The sequence below is a fragment of the Orbicella franksi genome, chromosome 5, assembly GCF_964199315.1.
Source record: "Orbicella franksi chromosome 5, jaOrbFran1.1, whole genome shotgun sequence".
Classification (NCBI taxonomy): Eukaryota; Metazoa; Cnidaria; class Anthozoa; order Scleractinia; family Merulinidae; genus Orbicella; species Orbicella franksi.
The window spans coordinates 8,801,137-8,817,400 of NC_138149.1; the positions used below are offsets into that span (position 1 = coordinate 8,801,137).

A 16,264-nucleotide genomic window follows, 5' to 3' on the forward strand; every position below is an offset into this window, starting at 1 on the left:
TTTAACACCTTTTGACCAATTGTGTGTGTTTTTGTTTCTTCCAATGAAAATGCGTTGTGAGAGTATTTTACTAGGGGACGGGAAGGTGTTTGCCAGGTGAAAGCTCGAAACCAGAAGCATATGCTTCTGTCGAAACCTATCGATTGTGATCGTTACAGTGAGGGTGTTTGCCGGATCTTTCTGCATGTTCCGAAACACATTTACAGCTGCCTTTGAAGCTTAATATTGTTGGTAAGAAGCTTTGTGAAGTGTAATGTATTGTATCATGTTGTCTGTAGTAATGGAGTGAGTAATTAATGGCTCAATTTTACCAAGCCATTTCGACATGTTCATCTGCAATCTAAGTATTGTTGATCGTGTTGCTTTCAAGCGGCACGAACTAAGCTGGCACTAGTTTGTACAGTCCACACTTAACTGTTGTGTTTTGCATTTTGCAATTAAGATCCATTGTGCTATTAATTAAACTGCGAAGTATCATTTGTCTTCGTCACGGACCTAAAGAAACGCTGTCATGCCGTCAGAGCAAATTTTCACTCAGCTTATTTCCACATGGTATCGCCAAATGCTACCAAATATACAGCTTAGTTGGATTGAAAATTCTATAGAGGTGGGGCAAGGGTATTTTCGTGACGCCATGATCCGGTTTTTTGGTGCTCTGTGAATCGTGATTTGATAAAAAAAACTCAGTGTTCCGTGAATCGTGATTGAAGTGTATTCCGTGAGGCGTGAAATGCAAAAGTCCTTGGCTGTGAATCGTGAATAGATAAGAAATAAATCGTGAATGTCTAAAGTTGAGTTCGTAGCTGAATTTCACTGCATTGTGATCAGATTTTTCCGTGACCTTAGAGAATTTAATGTGATTCATGAAATCTAAAATTTACGATCGTGACTTCGTGACAAGACCCCCCCCCCCCCCCTCTCTATAGAGCAAAGCAAAAGCAGTAGTTTCGAAATAAAGTGCAGGATTGCGAGGATTGAAATTGGTTACAGTTCAAGAAATTTGAGTTTAGTTCAGGATGTCAAGAAATCGAGTCTACCATTCTTGTGACTGTTTGAACTTTCGAGCCTTCATTTTGTCTGATATTTCTTTTCTGCTATCAGTACTGACAATGATTTCTACCGATTTTAAAGTAAGCTTAAAGTAAACTCCTGGGTACAATCATGAAAACAAATGTACAATACATTTCCCTGAATGTTCCCTACCAAGCACAGTCTCTAGACATAAATTAAAATAGGTCACCATGCTTGCAAAAGAGATATGATTTACCAGTCTCACCTTATTTTGCCAGTTCTAGTACTGTTCATTTATTTCATCACTCCACATTACATTTTGCAGTGACTGGAAGGTATAGTTTAATTTTTTGATGACCTTTGATAGGCATACATGAAGTTTTAAGCATAAGGAAGAACATAGTAAACAACTTATGGAAAAGAATCTAAAATAATCCAGATGACATATACAATCAAAAAGTTCCTCAAATTGTTGGATTTTAGAGTCATAATTTGTGTCCATGAGTAATGATTTTGTTTTGCATGCTATTGAATAAGTGTACAATTCTGCACTTGAAAGGTTCGCAATGTAATATATACTAAGGAATCACCTTAGTTTAAGCAGTAAACTTTAAGGTTATTGGGATTGTTTGTCCTTCTTTTCTTTTGCTGTTGACCGGCATCCTTTAAGCGGTTTGTTACGAAGCAATGTTTTGTAGACACGTAGCTAGTGTAGACAGTCATCATGTGACACTGCTTCAAGAAGTACTTGCCCAGGTTTCCATTTCTATGCGGCTAGTCCGTTAATTAGTACATAATAGGGATACATGCCAATGCCTTGTCATGTCTTCATTAGGTGGCATTGCCATCATTTCTTTGTGCCAGCTCTTGTGTGAGGAACATTACCATTGTTATCTTCTGAAGAATTTTTTTCATATTTTTGGATACTTGGGTTGTTTGTTCTTTTAATGTGTAAAAACAATTAAAGAAAGGGAAAAGGGTTTGTTTATCTACTTGTTTTTTTATTCCCAAGGATGTCTTTTATCACTTGGTAAATATGATGTAGTTCTCACCAGCCAAACTTTGCCACTAGAGATTCAGTCTGTTCTGTTTTGGTTTCATTGTCTGTTGAAAAAGACTTTAAAAACCTAGGTCTTGATAAAATAGTCTTACTCTTGCAGTTGTTTCTGATTGAATTTTGTTTTCTTTTAAATTTCCCTGTACCGAGGAACAGCTTTTATTCTACAAGCCTGCATGTTATTTTAAAACAGTCAATCTAACTTAAAATACATGTATAATTGCATTTGTGTGATTTTGTGTTTATTAATAATGCTTTGAATTTCTATTTTTGCAGTAATGGATGATCATCATGGGTTGGATGAGGGAAAACATGCACAAACTGAAGAAAGTCTTAGTAGAGAAGGGACTAGGGATGGTGAGCATCAGCCCTTACTATTATAAGTATCAGTTGCCATGTCTTGATAATTTTTTTTAGAGTTGTGTCTTGCCAAAATAATTCATTGTTTTGTTACCTGTACATAAATGGGTCTTAATTGTAATTTTAGGGTTTATGTCTTTATATTATCCTTCAATATGTGGTTAGCTTATGAGTTTTTTTCTGGTACACTAAATACACCAGAAATACTAAGAAGAACATTGCAAACCAAATGTGTTAGAGAAAGCCAACTTATTTTTTGGCTATTATTTTTCAAAACGCATCTCTGAACCTGGATAAATTAGCCAGTTTCTAATTTTTAAATCCTTTTCATCCCTGCTATGAAGGCTTAAAATTTAGCACAGGGAGTGTTTAGTAGATGGATTTTCAAAATCTTAAGGAAGAAGTGATTGTACAGTACCTCTTTAATACATAGCTTAATATCCTTGTGTATCCATTAAACTAGTCAATAACCCATTGTCCCCACTAGAACAAAATAATTTTTTTTTTTAAATTGATATGAAATAAAATTCTCAATTTACCGGTAGTTTGGGAGGTTCTGTGGTGTATTATAGGTTAAGGTACAGATGTATGGCAGTTATACAAGCAATTTTTGCTGCATGTTACACAGAAGATATTTGCATATCATATGTAGTTACTTAAGCATTTGTCGCAGTGCACATATTTTTTCTATTCTTTGTTGTGACTCTTATTTAAAACCCCAAAAGCTGTGAACAAGACAGCCTGTAGAAACTTGAGCTTTCTGTGTTAGCAAATAACAACCTTAACTTTTGAAGTGCCATTTACAAAGTAACCAGCAGCACTTAAATGACAAAACTGGTAAACCATACATGTACAATTGCCCCTACTGTATTCTACATGTATACTCACAGCCTGCAAAGCACTCATTTTCTTTCCTGCAATGGTTTGGGGCACAACAAACATATAAATGAATTAAGAGAGGTTGAGGAGTCAAGGGGGCAGAGTAAAGAAAACTTTTGGGTGCTGCAAAGCTCTTACAATGAGCTTGACGGCTATTAAAGCAGTGTTTGACACTAACTTTCTTGCTAATTTGCCCTTTGGGTAACTAGTTCTGTTTTTGTTGGTTCCCCATGTGTCTTTTTAGTTGCCTACCTAGTAGACTTCTGTTGCCCATTACAGTAGCACTCATAAGAAAGTTTCAGCAGAAATGCTCAACTTTATTTTATAAACTTGCCTTCTTGTTTTGGTGTTGCAACAGTGATTCATTGGGTGATTAATCAGTCATAGAGCACATCCCTCAAAAGATTTTAAACATCCACGAACTGTACCCACACATTTTGATGAGACTCCACTTTTCTGACAAATAGACTCACTGAAGCACTTTTATCTGTCAAATACGATGAACCAACTGTCATGAATGAAAACGTGATTCATACCCTGAAGTACATGATCATCATTAATATTATTGTTATTATTTTTGTTGTCATCATTGTGGTTGTTTTTATTATTGCTATTTTTATTTGTTATTGTTGTTATTATTAATTGTCTTTTTAACTACAGTATCTAAGGAACTGCGAAAAGGTGGCTTAGCCTGTACCTGTAGTGCCCATTTTGTATTTGTAATCATAGAAAAACAAATTAAACTGCTTCTCTGCCTCACCAGATATCAGTCAGGGAGTAGCTTACAATCCTGACAACAGTTCCCCATTTCTTTTTGAGTCACAACAGTAAAAATTGTAGCCAAGATATTGCAGTATGGTGCAATTTGTGTAGAAAGACTTTTTTTAACACAAACGTTATTTCCAAATACTGGTGCAAAATGCATCTTTGAAAATTCAAGGAGGTAATTAATATCAAGCATTTTATTGTGTTTTCATAACTAGGGATTAATGCTTTTTATGGTTCACACAATCACTGATTGACTAGCCACTTTGATTTAGCGAGCTTTATTGGGGCAAGCTTCTCACAAAACTTGGGTTCATGGCTTGTTTCAGAAATGAGAGTCAATTTGTATTAGAAACTTTCAGTGGATTTTTGAGTTAAATTTACATGACCTTAATACTAATAAAAATTCTCATTAGGTAGTGTGGTGCTTTGGGCCCAAAACAGCAGCCTGAAAACAGTCCCTGTAAGTTGACAAGCCCTTGAGTAGCCAGGAAGTTTCAAGAAATGGGCCCCTTCACAGCAAATGTCAGTTTTCCACAATATTGTGGTGTCTATTAATGAAGTAAAACCCTCTCCACATTTTTAATAGCCTGGCCAAACCATACCTGGAGGCATTAGATGATATGATCGATGAGGAGGAAGGGGAGTTAGAAGAGGAGAAGGAGAAGGACGAGGACGAGGACGAGGACGAGGACAAGGCCGACGACGACGACGACGATGACAACCACAAGAGGATCAAGAAGAACAAGCAGAAGGGCAAGAAGAAGAAGACATTGATGATGAAGACCTCTGCAGAAAGTTAAAAGAGGATGAGTTTAGTGACAGTGATGTAGAATAATCAGTATTTATTTTATAGATTTTTAAAATTTTTATCAGTATTTCTTTCACAGATGTATTAATAATTAATAGTTAAGTAAATAGAGGATGAGTGTGAAATTGTTTTGATTGTTCAACATTTACAACAGCTTATTCAAATTAACCCAAGCTCAAAGGCTGAAGAAAATATGTCATTACTTTTTTTTACTAAATGAACCACAAATCACTGTGTTGTCTGTGAATAGTTTTGTTGGGTCTAGATTTAAGGGACAAAAAGGTGACAGACATTTCATCTTTGTTATAAACACCCATTCACAGTCGTGCATGACTAACTGTGGCCACCTTCCTTGGTTTTCTAGTTAAGAGCCCATTGACCGATTTGTGCGTACGCTCACGCGCGCTGCTGAGGAAGGGAAATTTCACTTCCCGTTACTTACGTCAGCCTGAGCGAAGAAAATAAAAACAACTCAATACGTTGCAAATTCGCTTACATTTTAGATGTTTTTTCTTTGTGTTTCACAAATGCAAGATATAAAAAGTACAAGCAAAGACAAAATAAGAGAAAAACAGAAAAACAGAGCAAAAGAAAGAGAAAAACGAACTCCGTGCCACTTTGTTTCATCGTACCGAAGTGCGCTGTTAGTGTAAACTGCGCACGCGCTGATAGGGTAACTTCCAATAAATATCGGGCTCACGTCTGGTTTCTTTAAATGGTAAAGGAAATGCAGTTTTTCATTAAATCCAGCCTTTTTCGATGAGTTTCACTTAAAGCCAACTTTGGAAACATAGCTATGCACTCCTTTGTTTGAAATTATACTTTTTTCAGAAAATTACGAATTTTTCAATATTTTGAAATTCTCTCAAAATCTGACCTTGTAGAAATGAAACAAAATCTACGAATAGCTGGTTTGCACATGATGTCACTAAAATTCAAACTACAAAACTATTGATCTTCCTGAGATTTTACTTTAATGATGTATAAGAGCAGCTGAAAACTAATTTTCATACAAATTTTCGATCCGAATGGATTCTTGGTTTTGTGATACACTACGCTTGAATTTCTAAGCTTTTGCGTGACTCGGCATTTACATGACGGCCTAGAGGGCTGTCATGATGGTCAAAAGAGTGACTTATTTCAGAGAATTTGGCTATCTGAATAGTTCATGTCTTAGAGAAAGTATTATTTTAATGTTTTAGAGCTCCTCGCGGGATAAATTCACGCTTTTGTAGCAAAATTCAGTAACAGATGTTTCTGTTGGTTTCCGGCCGCCATGTTGGTGCCCATACGGATGGGCACCAGCATGGCTTCTCCATACAAATCTCTATAAATTTGGGTAAAAAATTTCTCCACATATCTTGCATAAGAAAAATTGCTGTAAGCAGAATCTTGGCGAGAGTCTTTGCATATCTACTTTCTTTTACTTCCCAGATTCTGGACTTTATTTATTGAACGGTTTTGATTTTTATTTTGATCTATTTTGAACTGCGTGACACTGAAAACCAGCAATAGCGTAATGAGGATTAAATTTAAAATGTTAAATCAATGAAAAAAATCCCGATAAGGTAATTTTCCCGGGAGCCTTTGCATTTTTTCAGTGTTAGTCACATGACCAAGGGCGTGGCCTGTTGACGTCATCATTACTGATCATGAAAAAGTTAAAACACATGAAATAAGTCTGAACTAACTAAAAATGATGAGGTTATATGAAAATAAATTATCTTCAGCAAGGGCTCGAAAAGATCAGCTAATGGGCACTTAAATGAGCTAATGCTAGTGGTATAAATTCCAGTCTAGCGATAAATTTAAAAAAAGATTTGTAGTCTTCTTTGTCATAACTGAATTATGTCATTGAACTAGTACGAAGTCCGTGTTGGTAAAACATTGGTCGAGTTCTTCACCTTGCAATGTCATGACCAGATCCATAGACTTGTGAAAAAAGAAATACCCATATCAGTATCCGACGTAAGTTTCATTCCATGTTCAATGCTAAATTCCTGAGGGGTGTGCCTACAAACGAGGACTAACAATAGAGCTATAAATCAATGAACATAATAAATCCCTCTAATGCTGTGTTTAGACTTGAACGGTTTACCGAGGTATCAGAGTTTACTTACCTAGGTAAACATTTTCCGTGTGTAAACGCCAACTGATACTTTGGTAAATGCCGCAAAAGACAAAAGAAATTTAACCGAGGTAAAAGTTGTAATTACTCTGTGATCAGGCATGGTTACAGTTGGTAACCAAGGTCAAGATGACAGATATATGCGCTTGTGGTGGTGTAATATTTCATTTCCCGCGGTGAGCGGATTGTGCGACAAAACGTTTCTTTTCCAGTTTTAACAATCTTGGCAGATAACATGGAAAGATTAATGGATCGATCTTCTTACAGCGAACAATCCGTCTCGTAAAAGAAAGCATTGTATTTTTCATTCTCAGTATTACTTACAACTTTCTCTAGACAAACGTCGATCCTTTGTTGTGTAATTATTGTCGATATATTTTGCCACCAGGGAGGGTGCTGCATACACGACGTATCTACGCATACGCATATAACAATGCATACTCTGGGTATGATCAAGCAACTGAATTTTTGCCGCAATATTATGGAATGCGGTCCTCACCTATGAAAATGATGGCACCTCAATTTGCTCCTGTTCCACTGCGGTGGGATCCTCGTGCAAGTTCGATTTCATGACGTTGTTAATGCAGCGCGCACGAATGTTGAAAGATCAACTTGAGTTATTTGAGCCAGAAAAATGTACCATGGTTAAGTAACCTGACCTTAGTAACTGTTCACCTTGGTAAAAGTTCAAATGCAAACACAGCACAAGATTCTCCAACCGAAACAAGTGATTTGTTGTTGAAGTATCACTGAACTCCTAATTTTCAACCCTCTGCTTTCATTTCATCCTTCTCCCGGTTAATAACAGGCACCCGCTGTGAGATTTCATTTGGTAGAAATTTGGGGACTGAGTATATTGTAACCACTGCATTTCAGTCATACCCCACAACAAAAAAATGTGTAAACTTCTTTTGTGTGGGAGTCCCAGTTGTTCACTAAGAAAGAATATAATGATTAACAACAATGTCTTGTCTTTCTCAATAAGAAAGAACAGGAAATGCCACCAAAAAGCACAGAAGACAGTTCTGTTATGTGATCAACATGTTTGGTGGCTACCCTGAAATGCTTGAAATCATGGCTCTATTTTCATCATCACACCATCTTACACCTCGATCTGCTGATGTAATCCTAGTTTGGGCTGAAACTATAAAATCGCTCGCAGTTTACTTCACATACATGTACATCTTGGATTATTTGCATCAGTAACAACATTCCAAAAAATAACTCACGAGCTCCGCTTTTAGGCTCGGCTAAATCTATATATTAGGAAGCCCTGGGGATGAAATTGGTGAAACAAATTCCGACCCAGTCTTCTCAACGCAAAGAATATACCTCGTTGCTTCTGTACTTGAATTACCCATTTGCCCGTCATTGCCTTTCCGTGTCATAATACCTACGCAAGACGTCCGGATAGAGGCTTTACTGAATATAAAGTGCATCGTCAAAGGCTATCACCTTTGCCGGTGAATTCGAAGTGTTCACTGCAAACAAGAAGAGGGGAGAACGCAGAAATGCGTTTAAAGTTGTGAACCATTGTGGACAGCTTGGCCACCTACAGTTCGAGCTTGTGGATCCTCTTCGGCCACTACATGCACATATTTCTGTGTTAGTGAATTATTATTTTTTATTAAAACTGTAACAAACAGTCCGTACAATTTGTAATTTGTAAACAATTTGTACTGCGTACAAAGTTGTGGTTTTTATGCGTTGCTTCCGGTTCTGTCAATCTGCAACCAATCGATACCAATTTATCTATCGATTGGTATTGATAATTGATACCAATCGATAACCACACGAATCTTCGCCATCGATTGGTCATCGATTATCAATATCAATCGATTAATTGATATCGATTGTTATCAATTGATATCGTTTGTCATCGATTGAATAGCCCGGGTTTTAAGGGTGTCAAGTCTTATTTTGGAGATTCGGTGATATTTCTTTCTAAAAACAAAAATTGAAATAGTGTTCAACGTAACCTGCCTCAGCACGTTTGCGAAAATCTATTGGTTTCTTTCAGAGGTTTCTTTAAGAGCACTCGGCTAACCTCCAGGTACGATTTCCATACAGCGCCATACATTAATTATGTATACAACTATCTCAAACTATCACACTATACTCAAACGGCAATCGTGAAAAGAACGAGTCAGTCAAAAAATTGCATGCACAATTAATATAAGGGGTTGTGGGGAAATCTTGCCAACCTCCCTGTCAAAATAAGAGAGCCCCTCTGCCAGTTCTGTCCACATAGTATAACTTCAACTCAGTGGCAGGATCACTATGATAACGATGACGACCACAAAGCGCTTTGTGGTATTTTGAATAGGCCACAAAGCGCTTTGTGGTGTGAAAGAATGGAAAAACCAAATTATTTCAGAAAATAGCTGTGAGATATTTGCGAGTCAACGAGCCATTCATTTTTCAATGTTAAATCCCAAAATGAAACACCACAAAGCGCCCTGTGGCATTTTGAATAGGCCACAAACCGCTTTGTGGTGTTTTGAATAGGCCTCAAAGTGCTCTGTGGTGTTTCGACTACTACTGCTGTTTTATAGAGCAAACCGAACTAGGAACAGCTAGAAAACACTCCGGCCATAAAATCTACTAGAAAAGAAACTTTCTGTAATAAATGTTCGATGCTACAGGAGACGGCTTACCCCAAAAGTTTCAGTCAGCTTCAACAAACTTATACTGAGAAGAGGGCTTTCGCGAACTGGCTTTCGTGCGAGTGACAAGATTGGGAATAGAGAAATACTGCGCAGATTGAGTGGTAGTTTTACAGCACCGGCACCAAAACTAAAATTGGTCACACTGCTTCTCAGAGATTTTGTTTTGCCTCTGTAATATTATTGAATGATCTGAACAATTTGAGGATAATCAAAGCGCAGAGTTTAATATTGGCTGGTGGGGAACATGCAGTTCGCAAACCGGAGAGCAACCACTGTTTAAATCTTCGATCAAACTTTCATGTTGAATTTGAAACTGAAAATACACTACACGGTCAATTTCCGATAGAGATCATGTGAGGTAAATGCAATTCTTACAAATAGCCGCTGCATATCTTAATAGCCGCTGCATACCAGTCTTACGTTGCGTGTTATTAAACAGAACGCATGATATCATTGGCTCAATATATCACATTACGTCAGAGGACATGTCTGCCACATCATTCTCGTCCCCATAGCCCTTTTCGCTCCTCTTAGCCGGCGGGGCCTTGGCATGAGAATTGAAGGGTCCTTCGATTCTCATGCCAAGGCCCCGCCGGCTAAGAGGAGCAAAAAGGGCTATGGGGACGAGAATGGTGCCACATAGGACATAACTGCAACGGTACAAAACCTTGTCCCAGGGCCTTCTCCTTGACGATTTTCAAAATGGTGGCTCATCGGGAGCTATGTCACTTAGCTAAGTCGGCACCCAAGCTATGGTTCTGGTTATGTTGAGAAAATATCCTACCAATTATCCTTTGCTGATTATTCTCTTACAATTGCTTTTTGTGTGGCAATCAATGATTGCCTTGTGATACAAAAGGATCCTTGCCTCTGAGGTTCTCACAAATTCAGTCCTGAATGTTGGCAACCTTGGAATATCTATGATCCCTTTCTAAACCCAGTAATTCATGAATTTGTTTAAAAACAGAGAAAATCATAGCTATGACAGTTGTCTAGATGTGGAATGTCAAATATATAGCACAGATTTTTACAATGTGTGGTTCCAGGAAATATCCATCCCCCCTCCCCCACTGAAGGAGTTGGAAATTCCAGAGGGGTGGGGGGCTCACATGCCCAGGAAATTACAGAGAGAGAGAGAGAGGTGGGGGGGGGGGGGTGGGGAAGAGGGTTGAGGGATAATATATTTACTTTTTTTTTTAGACAGTTCCATAATTCTCATCATAATGTCCAATTAGTGTTTGTTTGCATTTAGCTTACCAAGCCGGGGATGAAAAATTAATAGCACAAATATGTTCATCATGGTTTATAGGCTCGATTTCTATTGCCACATGAGTGAGCAGCTGGTGAGCGAAGTCCACGTTGGTGAAGGTAGACAGTCAAATAAATCCTGTAAATTGCAATTGTTTGGATGTCTGCCACACTTACTTAGCAAGATGCTTCTGTCACTACAAACGGTATCATCTTTGCTGGCACGCTGTGGTTTGTCGTTATGCATTAGCTGTCGGGATGGATAATGCATCCTCTGGTATAAAAACAGCCAATATATATCAAACACTTGGGAAAGTGTTTCACCACATACCAAACACCTAAAATTGCATCAAAAATACAGGCTATGCTGTGCTATGATTTGGATTGTCTTCTCGGTGTTTGAAAATGTGTTGAATTGTTGTCATGTTTGTTATGATCATGAGATAGAATTTAAAGAGAAACAACATCAGGTAATACAGGTTTCACAACTTTTTTCTCAAAGTTATTCCTTTTATTTACTGTAAGATCCACTGCTTGCCTGACTGGTAGAAAAATAAAAAAGGTAACAAACTCAAGAATTGCAAAGAAAACTCACCACCCGGCTGTAATTAAATACGCAATGAATTTTGTAAAAACAAATAGTATATGTATTAAAGAAAGGAGACGGATTATTGTAGAGTAGCACAAGCAGTGCATATCTTGTAGATCAGCTATTTCTATTGTCTTTTTGTGGTAAGTAAGATTCTCTTGTAAATTTGTTATCACCCATAAACCTTTTTCATAACAGTTTTTATTGGCCCTTAACAGTGCCAAGATGGTAATCAAAGGCAGTTTAGCCATCCAGAGGTACTCATATCCTCAGATCTCACTTCTCCAATGGGGAGGAAACCCTGGAGGAGGCCGTGGAGGAGGCCAGACAGGAAAAATGCAGTAAATTCAAATTCCTTCCTATGCATTTATTTGTAAATTAGTTCTTACTGAACACATAATAGATATAAATCATCTCCTTCACCTATAAGAACAATGAGGTTGAAATTTGCAAAATTTTAAGAATACTGCAAAGAACAAACCTAAGGCTTAGGCTGAAAAGAACATAATTTTGTGCGTTGAAAATTCGTAATTACAATACAGTTATGTTTCTAACCCTAACCTAAACCGTATTAAATTCTTCATTTCTCTAAACAGCAAAACTAGCCAAAAAGCAATGAAAACAGCACTAGCCAAATGTGCAATGCTAATAACATTTCTGCAAGAAGTTAGTGTGCATTGTTTTGAGAAGTCTTTAATGTCTGCTGGCTGGCTCAAAAATTGCTTTAATAACACCATCCAGACACCAAAAACATTTGACAACAGAAATGTCATAACCTGTAAGGTTTTTATTCTGTTCATTGACTGATCCAGACTCTAAGTGATTGTAGAAAACACGTGCGTATCTATTTATGGTAAAAATTATCCCTTAACACATGATGTGTTAATCAATAACCACACTAAAGAATATTCACAAGAATATTTTTAACCTAAAATCGGCAGAATAAAATTATTCAGCCTCAGCAGAAAAAATCAATATGTATTATTTTTATCGAATTTTAAATCTAAAACTTTACTGACCCTTGTTTTTTTGCTACGGAAAATCGTTTCTATTTTCTTGTGTCTGGAAACGTATTCCTTAAAAATAGACTTTCCGTCTGTTTTAGGTTTAGGCTTATTTCAAATTTTTTATTTCAAATACACTCTTTTCAGTTCTAATAATATAAACATAAACAAACGCGTCAAACTCTCTCATCCCGACCCTTAGCTCTACTTTGTTTCCGTACGCAGAAAATCCAATTGTGCATGAATATTGGACAGCAAAAACAGCATATAAGGCCGCTTGTGGCGAGCCGCAGCTCGCTAGCTGTCGGAATAACTGTATTATACTTCATAATGCTCGTTATGTACCGTATTTTCCCGAGCTTATTTCCATTTGATGGTATAGGTTACATCTTTTAAATTAAAATCTAACGCAAAAGATTCACCTTCCGAATCGTTAACAGCAGTCCGATTCAACATCACCTGAAATGAACTGCAATACAACCTCCTATAAGCTCTCTAAGCTCTTTCTCATTCATATAAACACTCGCCACGTCCGCCATATTTCTTTAGGATGTATTTAAACCAATCAGCCTGTTCGTGTGAATGGGCCAATCAGCAAGGGTGTTAGTTCAGAGCTGCCAAGGGTCTTCGCGTTCAAAAATCTAAAGGAAAGTTCCAGTTGCCCTACATCTAAATTCTGAACATTTTGCGAGAGCGGGGATGAATACTGCACTGTAAACCTGTGAGCGGGAACAATGTGGATGCAATGTGGATGCTAGGAAGCAATGTGGCATGGATGTTTATTACAGTGTGAGCTAGATTGCGGTCATCACGGTGTAATATTCCATTGGAGCATTTTTTCAGTGTGTGTAGTGGTCTTATATCGACGGGATAAACCGAAGTATTTGTGTATTCCTGGACTCCGTGTTGGTAAGGGTTACCTTTTTGAACAGCTTCGTGACCCTTCTATTTGCACTTTTAACTCTGTCAGTTAATTAAAATTAAAATTAACTGACAGAGTTATACAGAGTTATAGCACGTTTCATAGTGAGAACAGTAGGGCGCTTTTCTGTGACGTTAAGCTTGAGGATTTTGCCTCTCACCGAACAACTCATTACTACAAGAGGTCTGTTTCAGTTTCAGACAAAGCATCTCAGTGGCATTATTTATCAAAGTGAATATTGGATAGGTCCCTCGGCAGAATTGAGAATCATCACCATCTCTTTCGTCCATAGTTGACACTCATAATTCATGTTTTTGATTCTTCATAATCATCCTCAGACTCTTGTTTTGATCTTCTAGAGATTAATCTGCCCAATCAAGTAGTTGTGATAGAGATTATCCAGGAAGTTTGACTTTACTATCTCATTTTGTTGCCCTTTTTGTAGCCCCTGGCACTGTTCTTTTTTTTTTTTTTTTTTTTTTTGCTGCCTCTGAAACAGTTTTCAAACAGTTCATGCTCCCCTATTGCACCAAGAATTGCCATTTGAGACAAGTATTATTAAAGGCTGCATTCATCTGACTTTATTTTAGCCTTCCTTGTCTTATTTAACTGTCCTTTCATTACAGGAACTAGCTACTGATAGGCAACACTTTAGGCCAAATCAGATGTGTTTAAATCCTTACTCATCTCTTTGCCTTAGAGGAGTAAAACAAACATCCCTTGCACTTGATATAACTTTTTTTTATTCTCCAAAGCCTTGGAGCCAAGTATCAAAATTGGCCTATTTCAACATTGTGGAGGTTCTGTTGACTCAGGTTTGTCCAAGCTGAAGTCAGTCTTCTGGATAAATGACCATTTTGCCTGTCTACCTCATAACTAACTAGCACACACATACAGGTAACATGGCTCATTTGCCTTTCCCTTTCCAGAAGAGTGTATGGCAGCCGTATTTTGATTTCCAGAATTATGACAGAGTTTTCTTCCACTCAAGGATAACAAAGCATGTTACTTTAGTAATCATAATTAACAAGTACATATTGTGGTATGTTAAATTCAGAGAGAAAGCGAAAATTACCATTTTTAATTTTGGCTTCTCATACATGTTTAAAACCAACGTGGGGTAATTTGGTCAGTTTATGAAAGAAAGGCGAAGCAGCTAAGATACTACAAAGCTAGTTGCCATGATAACCAGCGAAACCATCTATTTGCATTCTAATTACTCTATCTCATTTCTATGAGCATAGTTAATAGAGGGAAATGGTTAGGAAACATTGGCAACGTTCTGTGTTGTATGTTTTTGTTGGCTATTTTGGGGGATTGACCCAGGCTGCACAAAACCTGGCAAAATACAAAAGGTGGTTATGTGTGCTCATACAACTACATGTAACCAACAGAAGCATTGTGATAATGTAACCCATGCATAGTCTATGAGCATAAAACAAAAGATGTCCAGGGTCAGGGACCTTCCAACATAAATCTTAGTCTGTGTGCTTCGTTTATGTTACCGACCTTCCTAACCACTTCGCTCTATTAACTATGCTTTGAAGGAATGATTCTGCAAACAAAACATTATAGTGTACTAAAATCTATTTGAAGAAATACTTTACAGGTATGACAGCCCCCAGGGAAACACTCTAATTGCATTCCGCTAACTCTGTCTCAGGTAAAATTGTCTGAACCAGCCTTTTGTGTGTAACTGGATCTCACACACGTGTTGGCAAAGAAGTATAACTAAATGACGCCAACATAGGGCTTGATTTAGGAATGATTTTGTTGTAAGATTAATCATGTTAGAAAGAGAAATATAGAAAACTCAACTTAATTACGTTAGGAAAGAGCGACAAGAAGATACTGATCTAGCTAAGGGTGAATTTTAGCAGGAATTAGCGAAAATCTTTGTCGTTATACTCGCCCGTGTTACAAACAGGAATCAGTCAATCTTGTTAAAATTAGGTGAATAGAACCACTTTTCAGATAAATTTGAATGCCTTATAGCTGGCATAAGATATTGATTCATGCATCACTTCGTAATAAAAAACAGAAGAAAAGATTGAAAGGCCTAAAAGAATTTGAAGTCATTGTTAGAATTTGTGAATATCGGCTATCTTAAAGATCCTTCCTTTTCCTCCTTTGATTGGTTATGTTGAAAAATTTGAAAAAATGGTGTTGATGGTGATGATGGTTATTAACACCGTTCAAGAGAAAACCTTAAATGCTACAGATATTTTATATGAGTATTTTTTTGTCTTGCCGGTGAGTTGGTAGCACAGTATTTGTACTCTCAGTTCTCCTGTAGTTCCAAAAGGAGATTCACAAACCAAAAAATATCTAGTAACTGAAACAGGTGGTCAGTGGGCGAGGAGCACTTAGTCTAAGAAAACTACTTCGCAAATTAATTCGATTGAGATACATCATTCCTTTCTCAAAAGAGTCCCTTGTCAATCATGTGTGATAGATGTTTTAATGTTATTTCAACCTGCAGCAGAAAAGAACCTTAGATTATTTAACTGTGACCTCTTGTACACATTTGAGAATATTCATGTTCTCTTTTTCTCCTTTAAAGCAAGATCAAACCAAGGGACAGTGCTTCACAAAAAGTGTTAATATGGACGACAGCTCCTATGTTGGTTTGATACAAGGTGTGATAGCCTAGACTCAATCATATTCAGAACTGCCACGTTATCAAAGTTTCTAGAGAAATTAATCTGTGAGGAAAGGAGTGGTATGGAGGGCAAATAGAGAATACTTTAGGTTCTGATTGCATGGTTTTCTTTTCAGCTTATAACTGACAGCTGTCAATAATTTGTTATTGTGCTAGCTG

The 16,264-nt window shown here is 37.3% G+C and overlaps 1 long non-coding RNA gene and 1 pseudogene across 2 annotated transcripts in view; one reads left to right on the forward strand and one right to left on the reverse strand.

The window, feature by feature from the left end:
- The window catches only part of LOC145488559 (sacsin-like), an 87,892-nt pseudogene that overhangs the window by 40,623 nt on the left and 31,005 nt on the right, over positions 1-16,264 (reverse strand). The window lies entirely within an intron of this gene.
- On the forward strand, positions 73-10,229 carry LOC145488588 (uncharacterized). The gene is made up of 3 exons (XR_014049513.1): positions 73-231; positions 2,345-2,425; positions 4,662-10,229. It is a non-coding gene; the product is annotated as an uncharacterized LOC145488588 (long non-coding RNA).